Here is a 10044-nt window from a genome sequence, read left to right as displayed (position 1 = left end):
AAAAAAAAAAAAAAAAAAGATGGAGACTTTACATCTTTTACATTAACCTGGCTCGAGGTAGAACACATTCTTCTTAGTAAAGCATCACAAGAATGGAGAAGCAAGAATCCAATGTACTGAATTCTAACATGAAGGCAGTAGATGAGCTAATCCAGGGAGAAGGTAATGAGGAAGTGGGGAGGCAGGGGAGGAGGGTCAGGAGTCATGGTATACGGTACACCTCTTGGGGGTGGGACACAATTATAAGAGGGATTTTATCTAAAAACTACAATCAGTGTAACCCAATTCTATGTATCCTCAATGAATTTCAAACAATAAAAAAGAAGAAAAATCAATGAGTTAACCAGTCACTATGTTATTACTGTTATTATTGTCAATATGTTAGTAAATACTGTGCTACTTGTAAGAAGAAAGACAAGTATGTAATTCATGATTCTTACCTTCAAGAAACTGACTAATGGTGAAGAAAATATTTAACATACATGAAAACATTTGAGCAACCCTGGCAAAATATCTGCAGAACAATTGCTAAATGAACAAGCATTCCTTTATGGAAAAACTTATGCAATCCTTTAGCAAGAAAAATTACAAAGGCCTAAAAATAACGTGTAATTGTTTAATATCATCTATCCTTTAAATTACCTTCTCAATATGACTGCAGTTCAAAGGAAAAGGTAAATACCCTGTCTAGAAGGAAAAGGCAGGGTAGAGTCCTATAGGTGTTTTAGATAATATTGAAAAGTGAGAAAGTGTTAGACTCAGATGATTTCAGCATTGGTTTCTGGATTATAAAAATCTGCTTGCTAAAAAAAAAAATTGCTCGCTAAGTAAGCAGTATACTCTATTTACTTCAAAATGAAGAAATACCATCTTTTAGTAAAATTATGCATGTATGGATACTTTTCTAGTAAGCAGTAAACCTGAAAAAGGAATGGAGAAGCAAAGGGAAAAGAATATCGAGCACTATGTCATTTATCCAGGGCCACCAAGGAGTCATATCTTTTAGTAAGTGACTTCTCCAGACAGTAAAGATTCTGTCTTTAAACACCAAAGTGACTTTTTAAAACTTTAATGTTTTCCATGGAAATCTTTCTAAAATGCCTTACTGCAGGATTCATTGAACATATTCACCCATTCCCCAAAGGTTCAGGCTAAGTCCTAGAAGCATCAATTGGAGAGCCGCACTTCAGTGAGGCTCTCAGATACTGTTGGACTGTTTGGAGGGTTATCTATGCCCTTACCCTAACAATGCAACACTGCTGTGCTTGTATAGTTCATCTGTAATGTTTCAAATACAATTTTCTTATTTCTTTTCAGTTTTATCAGTTATCTCTTTCTCCCTTTCAGTAATATGGTTTATGGGATGCTAAACTCTTCCCTGCCTCAGGGTCCTTTGTACATGCTGTTTCCTAAGTCCATTATATTCTTTCCCCCAGTCTTTGCCTAGATAACTCCAACCTCAGGCCTTCCCTGATGACCCTCAACTCAACTATCCCCCATGTGAGGCATAGTTTTAGAAAACCCTATTACTTACTTCTGTAGTGATTTGTTCTATAGAATTTTGCAATTCAATTTTTCTTTGTAGTTATTTGTTTGATATCTAACTCTTAACTAGACTGAAAAATCCAAGAAGATAGTGGCCATGTCTGCTTTATTTGCCATAATATACCCAATGCATAGCACAGTGCTTGGTACCTAGAAATATTTGTGAAATAAGTAAGTAGAATTCCTCTAAGAGTATAAAGTTGTAAAATTTTTGAGCATTTTAGATCAGATATGTAGGCTACCATGAAAAGAAAGGAATGCTTTCAAATCTTCTTCCCTTTGAGAAAAAGAGCACCAATACTGAACACAAACACAATAAAAATAAACATAGCTAAAGTAACTTTACTACAACACATGCACAAAACTCCTTGGGAAAATGACAAAAACAGAAAACAAAAGAGCATGTCCTTTTGCTGACTCTGAATGGATGTTTACCCCATCCATTCCTTTCCTTCCCTATTTAAATCACATTGTTAAAATCCAAAAAGCTAAAATAAATAACCAAGAAATGACCAGCAAAGAACTGAGGTGCACGGGCTATCCGAGGCTAGTGACAGCAGAGGCTGAGTAGACATTATACAAAACACGAACCCTTACAGCAGGAAATTACAGCATTAAAACACAGAATTTAGCCAAGCAGCACCTGCCACTTATTTATTTATTTTTAACATGGTCCAAATGTGAATGTTTGTCTCAGTCACAAAATGAGTCACTCTCATTGAATCTGGCACAGATTAAACTGGAAAACAAAAGCAATTACATAAACTACACACTTTAATAAGGCAGATACAAAGGTTCTCTGGATTATGGTACAAAGCACAATTTAGCCACAGAATAAAGCTTGATGCTCGACAAGAGAACTGACATCAGCACCCTTGCTAATCACAGCACAAAAGCTTCTCTGTGTTTTGTCGGAGCACAAAACGGGCCCACATAAATCAGTCTTTGTTATCTGAAAATATCTGGGATTCTTAAAGTTTGTCCTATTTTTATCCTCGCTGCCTTGGTAGCTCCAGAGAAAGCTGAACACTGCTTGGCCAATCCTGCGGAGCAGTGACAGACAAAAAGGATAAGATTTCTAGAAACCTGCAAAACCAAATACTCAAAGCCATTCTAAAACAAAAAATCATTTTAAGTTTTAAGACTTCCATTATAAGCAGCCAACCAAGAAGGTAAAATGTGGGAGACATCTGCATAGTTGAGAACTGTATAAAACCTTACTTTGTTATCATTTCTCATATGTAACAGTTGCTCGATTTTTAAATTGAATAAATCAGGTAGTTAACATGACTTCATTAGGAAGTCTGCATTGTGGAGTAGCTTAAAAGTATCATACTCTGGGGTGGCACCTGTGGCTCAAAGGAGTAGGGTGCCGGCCCAATATGCCTGAGGTGGTGGGTTCAAACCCAGCCCCGGCCAAAAACTGCAAAAAAATAAAAGTATCATACTCTGACTCCCATTCCCGGTGCTCAAGTGACTGCCTACTGCACCTAAGTAGGCTACTACTTAGTCACCTAAAGTTTTGAGACAGACTGTGTTATGGTCCATTACAGCCCTTCTAAGAAACATAGGCAACAGTGTCCTTTCTGTTTTACCCCTGCATGTTTCAATTTGTTCTCGTTTAGCTTATGGGTGTTGCTGGGACGGCTTCACTTGTTTCATCTGCTGGGATTTTACTTTTCTTGAGTTTTGTGTATCTCAAAACTTTCATAATGACCACATACAGGATAATGCCTAACTTGTCTGATAGGGCACATGGCTTGGGGGGGCCTCCAATCACCTCCTGCCCTTTCCCCACCCCCAATCTCTTCAGCCTCTCTTCTTAACTCTCTGCCTTCCAGCCATGTGAGAGATACCTGCAATGTCAGAACTGTCTGCTCTATTCTGCCTCTGGCCTTGACACGTTCTACTCCCCTGGATCCAGCTCAGTCCTCTTCAGGGCATCATCTCTGAGCTGGCTCTGAGCTTCTCATGTCCACCATGTTCCTAGTCTTGCACTTGACCTCTCTACATCTGAATTGCTTGAGGTCTGGAGATGGGTCTTTTCACCTTTCAACTTTCTTTCCCCCCAAGGAGGTGATCAATGTCTGCTGAATGTACAATCAAAACTTCTGAGGCACAAATAACTTTATGAAGTTCCCATACTATCTATGCATGATGGGGATGGTGACATGCCACAATCTCACCAGCCCATTGAAGAACTGTCAGGCAAAGAGGTGTATAAACGATACATTAATCTGCTTTTAAAGCTCTATGAATATCAGAACTATTTTTAAACTTTAGTTTAAAAGAATCATTCCTTTAAATACTTTCTGTATGAAAACCAGATATGCCAGACTGAAGACAGAACTGTAGCAGTGAAGCTAGGACTTAAGGCAGGCTTCTCACACACCACATATGGGTACGTATATCCTGGCAAGAAAGTATAGATGGAGTCCTGCTACTCAGTGAGAAGAGAGAAGTCTTCAATCTGGAAGTCTCAAACCACTGCCTGCTATCACATTACCAACAAATTCACAAGATTTGCCCAATTAGGCTAACTAGCAAATGGCTTTTTATATAAAAATGGTTTTAAATAAACCATTTATATTGGTTTATTTAAATATATTTAACCAATATATTTAAATAAACCAATATATATGGTTATATTAAAAATGGTTTTAAATAAAAATATTGCAACTGTTGAACAATTGTTTTCTGAGTTCTCTATGGTATAAGCCACAGACCACAGGCCTGCTGTGATACTTGCTGAGACACCCTAATCTCTTCCCCGTACCTTTAAGGGCTATTGAGGAAATAGCCAAAATTATAGGCAGGTAAAAGAGAAGATCAGAAATGAGTTTAGGGATGTCTCTGAAGGCACATTAGAAATGTCTGGAGAACTTTGCTCCTAAAAAGAAACAAACCAAAAAAGCAATGCTATGACCTCACCTCAGAACAACTGAATTATAGGTGAGGGGGGAGGGTGGTACATGGGCACTGACAAACACTGAACAGATGACTCCTTTTTTCTTTTTTTGAGACAGTCTCTTGCCTCTGTTGTCCAGGCTAGAGTGCAGTGGCATCAGCCTAGCTCACAGCAACCTCAAACTCCTGGGTTCAAGTGATCCTCCTGACTCTGCCTCTCAAGTAGCTGGGACTATAGGCACCCACCACAACGGCCAGCTAATTTTTTCTATTTTTAGGAGAGAGGGTAACTTGTTCTTGCTCAGGCTGGTCTGAAACTCCTGAACTCAAGGGATCCTCCCTCCTCGGCCTCCCAGAGTGCTCGGATTACAGGTGTGAGCCACCATGCCTGGACTTCAACATGTGATTCTAATGAGCCACCAAGAGTAGAACCACAGGTCCAACCATTAGACAGAATTACCTTGCTCTTTAAAACAGAATTAAAAAAAAAAATCACAAGTCCTTTCAAACCACATCTAATTTTTTATCTTCTTATACCTTTTGCTTGTGCCAATGCTACCTATGTCTTCCTATTTTTTGTTCAGAATATTTATCTCACTGGCAAATGTTATGAACTGTTTTCAAACCCAATCCATTCTTTAAGGTTCTTTCCTAACTGTCCCCCTCTATTCTACACTGCTCTGTAGTGTCTCTTGCATTGCTATAGGATAGATGGGAACAGTCTGTCATTTACATTTCCAAACTTTGCAAATGCTTACAAATTATTTACCCAGCTAAAACCATTGGTTAATATTGTGTGTGTGTGCCTGCGTGTGTGTGTGTGTGTGTGTGTCTGCAACAATGCTCCTCACACTGTAAGTGCTCAGAGCCCTTGATGAGATGCTTTAACGTTTTCTCTTCATTAGAATAAGCACAGGGAACCCAGATCTCTGGGAAAGAAAAAGTCCAAAGTTGTTAGTGAAGTCCAAACCCCTTTAACAGGATGGCATACAAGGTTCTTCAAAACCACATGTACCTGACTCATCTCTCTAATCTCTCGCCTCCACAGCTGGCCACAGTGAGCACCTATCTAGTTCTTTCACTCCTCCATGGCTTTATATTTTGTTTGGTCTGAACACCTCATATCCCCTACCCCATGGGCTCCTACTCATCCTTCAAGACCTAGCTCAAGATCTGCTCTTTAAAAGTTTCCTCACCTTTCTCTGAGTTAGGGTACAAGCTCCTGCCTGCTCCTATGAACTCCCAGGCACACATCATCCAAGCAGCCAGTTAACAAGCCCATTCATTCCTTCCTGTAAACCAGTGGGGGCTGGGGTCAGGGATGTGGGAAAACAACCCTCCCCTTAAGAAAGAACTCTGATGACTGCATCTCGGTCTCTGGGTAACCGCTGAGCCCTGACGAAGTTCACCTTGACTGGACAAGCTGAGGAAGAACAGCATTTTCTACATTCCTGAGTCAACTGCCCTTCCACCATGAAGCCCCACCAATGTAATTTTACTTTTTATTTTCCAAAGAACACGTGTGGGAGGAAAAGTGCAATGGAACTTTTTTATTTTGAAATCTCTTAAAAGGTATTTCGCAAATGACATTTAGGGAAAGAGGACCATTACTGTGAGTTCTCAGAACTCAAAATTTATGTATCATCTCAAAACTTATGTATATATTTATACACACATATTTTTTTTCATCTTTGTAGAGACAAGCTCTAGCCATGTTGCCCCAGCTGGTCTCTAGCTCCTGGCCTTAAATCGATCCTTCTGCTTTAGCCTCTCAGGGTTGGGATTGTAGGCAGGAACCACTGCCCCTGACTTGAAAAGGCTATTTTTTTTTTTTTTTTTTTTGGTAGAGACAGAGTCTCACTTTATCACCCTCGGTAGAATGCCATCGCGTCACACAGCTCACAGCAACCTCCAACTCCTGGGCTTAGGTGATTCTGTTGCCTCAGCCTCCTGAGGAAAGGCTATTTTTTATAAGGTTTTAATCTAAATTTTACCAGCAAGTTAACGGTTAAGTAAGTTACAGGACATGTATACTATAATTAATCTACATTCCAAAAGTGAGCAGATCTATCAATGAAAAATGCCCACAGGATAACTGTTAAAAAACTTGCAGAATTGTACACATAGTATGATTCCACTTATCTGAAAAGTGTGTTTGCACACAAGCAGCACCCACAAAGAGAACACATCTAGAAAGAGACATGCTGTTAACTGTGGGGATTCTAGGACTAGTGATCCAAGAGTCAAATTTCATGTTTTTATCTTACAGAGCTTGGTATCATGTAATTTTTTTTTCAAAAAGCTCCCATTTATTACTTTTATAATTTAAAAAGTATTACACAATTTATGTTTATGTGTAGAAATGCCCTAAAAAAGAAAATCTATTAATTAAAAAAATCTAGGAAACTGAATCATGTGCACAAAAGTTTATGTATGGATAGAAATGCCAATTTATTATTACTCTGCAATTAGTGAATGAATTGAACCTTCTTTTTAAATATAGAATTTGGGGATACATCTGGAAGGAGTCTTAGTCAGGAAATAGCTTCGACAAATAAAGTGTAACAAATTTGTTTTAAAGACTGCAACTTAGGGGGTTAAAAAAAAACAAACAAGGAAAGTTGCAAACAAAATAGAGGAACAAATGTCTCTTTCTCTTCTTCTCTTAAGTCAAGTGGTTATAATATTTATATTGTTTTAAATTTTTACATAACCATGTCAGTAAATGGCAGTACATTTAGATAGTATCTAAAGTAAGCGCTTTGGGGATTACTTATTAAAAATATTAATGTTCCATAATACTACTACTAGAGTAAATAAAATAAAGAAAAACAAATTAAACATGAAGCAAGGACAAAGGAAAACCATTTGCTTTAAAATACTTGAGTTGTTTTCCAGGAAGCACCATCTTTTCTCATAGAGCAAAATAAGGAAAAAACAGGCTTGGTGGAAGTTTCCACTCCACTGGCTCTATCATTATGATCATCTGTTCCAAACACACACAAGCCTAAAATTTCCTGTTTTCAAACCATTGTCACCATTTTCTAACCTTGTACTATCTGTGCTAACTTTAGCTTAGTAATATAAACAAAAGAATACACTGAAAATAATGCAGAACAATGCCTAGATCTAGGCTTTCAACTGTTCCATAAACTTTCTAAATGTTATGGAGTTTATATACATTGCCTGGATGAAACAAATTAGGTAGAAAGAAAACAATTTCATGAGAGAAAAAAAATCAAATTTAACTCAGAAATAGTAGCTAGGGAATAACTTTGGGAACTTGAAATTATCAATAACAGTAAATACAATTTACTTGTCGAAAGTACTGCTAAATTGGTGCCTACTCAAAGCCTAGGCATGAGTACTACATTAAACAAACAAAAGCAATGACAAAAACTCCTCAGTATTTAATAGGCACAAATTAGTTCTTAGACCATTTCTGGGTCATAGACCACTTTGGGAATCTGATGAAAGCAATGGCAACTTTTCTCAGAAACAGGCATGTCAGCAAAATTGTACAGTTTCAGGGGTTCACCTGCACAACTGAAATCAGGGAACAGTTTGGTATGAGGCTGATGTGCCTTGGACCCAAACCAGAGAAATTTAGTTAATGAAGTTCCACAAAAAAGTAGGTCACCTTGTGGCCTTAATTCTCAATACAGCATTGGGGGGCAGGTCAAGTGTATTTTTACTTTTAAGTACTATTTCATTTCTCTCATCATATTCCCACTTGTCAGGCCTGTGTTCCCACTCTACCTGGGGGGGTTTGCAGGCTTACCTATCCAACCAAGAGGAGGCTGAAGAGACAAGAGCCTGGCTGGGAGTTGATCTGAGACATTCACGCAACATTCCACATGAGCAGAGAGGACTGCAGCGTGTACAGGGAAGAGAGACCACCTGTGTTGGGTCCATCCAATCTCCCCCTTTTCTTACTACCACGTGCAGTAAGAGACAGTGAGCTCAGGGTGGGATGTACACACAGGAATGTAGGGCCAGACAGTCTACTCCATCTTTTGAGATTGGCTTTTGACCTGTCTCTGGTCTAGACGAGAGTTGGTTGGAGTTTATATGTTATCTGGCCAATCAGATTTGGAATGGGAGTTGCCGTGAGTGGAGAACAAGTATGTACCTAGCTCCACCTTCTGTGTAGCTCCGTAAGAACCTGCGGGGGCAGAGTTAGTGCAAATGTCCAGGTAGAGTCCTACCAATCTAGCTAACGACAGCAGAAATGCAATTAAGAGCCGTGAGCATTATCAAGAGCTCCAAATGTGCCCATAGTCATTGAGGCATTAATCCATTTCTATGAACCTCATCTAAGGAAATCATGTAAAATGTACCTAAATACCAAAGCACCAAAATATTCAACACGTGCTATTTCAGTAAATATCTACAACAGAAAATATTCAATGTGCTATTTCAGTAAATATCTACAACAATCTAAATACTCAACACAGGAGAGTTTTAGACAGGGGGACCAACGATTCCACTTTTCCCAGAACTGTCTTGGTTTTTGCACTGAAAGTCTCACATCCTGGGAGACCCCTCAGTCCTGGGCAAACCAGAGTGGCTAGTCACAGTAAGGAACTGACTGAATATGTCTCCATATAATAGTCTCTGGCCATTAAAATAATGCTTGGGAATAGCATTTTTTGTGTTTTTGTTTTTTGAGACAGAGAGACTCACTGTATTGCCGAAGCTAGAGTACTGTGGCATCATAACTCACAGCAACTTCAAACTCCTGGGCTCAAGGGATCTTCTTGCCTTGGCCTCCCGAGCAGCTGGGTATATAGGCACTTAGCTAATTTTTCTACCTTTTTTTTAGTATCTTTTTTTTTTTTTTTTCAGTAGCAATGGGGTCTCAACTCCCCAGCTCAAGGGATCCTCCCACCTCAGCCTCCCAGAGTGCTAGGACTGTAATAGGGATGAGTCACCGCATGCAGCTGGGAATCTTATTTTTAAGATTTTTTTCTTCTACGGTTTGCAAAATTTCCAAAATACCAAGAGAACATGGCGAGGAACTCATCTTTTCCATTTGGAATAGGTGGGATCTGGTGTACTACTAGCAACACCTCACCTTTCACATGGCCTGGCTCCCCTGTCACCTGTGCCAGGCCAGGCTGACTGCTCCAGGGTGCCCACGCCACTCTGTGCAAACCTCTATCATCGTGCTCTCCTCCTGCATCCCAATCAATCCACTGCACAGACGATTTCTACCCCCAAGACTTTGTCTTATTCTTCCTCAATCTAAGTGCTTAGCACAGGATGTGAGGACTTGGCGGCTAAACCACACGTGTGACCGCTGTCACCCGAATGAATGAACACATGAATGAATGTCTTCTGGTGACCCTAATGATCTGTCTCTGTTCTTCACTAACTTGGTATCCAAGTATAATGATGATTCAACACACCTACAGCAGGCTTTCTTATTGTTGTGAGAGTTCAGCCATAAACTCTAATAAACCTCCATCTCTATAAGGTCAGTGAACAAAAAGTGAAACTATCTTAGTCAGAGAACAAGTCAATAGGAACCCTGAGACTGAAACCATGCCAATATGCTAATACTAGGACCTGGTAATTTCAGACAGTACC

General features: G+C 39.3%; 1 protein-coding gene across 2 annotated transcripts in view; it reads right to left on the bottom strand.

The window, feature by feature from the left end:
* Positions 1 to 10044, bottom strand: part of GAB1 (GRB2 associated binding protein 1) — a 134069-nt gene that overhangs the window by 50121 nt on the left and 73904 nt on the right. The gene's annotated exons all lie outside the window — the stretch shown is intronic.

The sequence above is a fragment of the Otolemur garnettii genome, unplaced genomic scaffold (assembly GCF_000181295.1).
Source record: "Otolemur garnettii isolate 467f Iridium unplaced genomic scaffold, OtoGar3 scaffold00041, whole genome shotgun sequence".
Lineage (NCBI taxonomy): Eukaryota > Metazoa > Chordata > Mammalia > Primates > Galagidae > Otolemur > Otolemur garnettii.
Note: the sequence above shows the minus strand (reverse complement) of the source record. Positions and strands in the feature narration are given on the sequence as shown.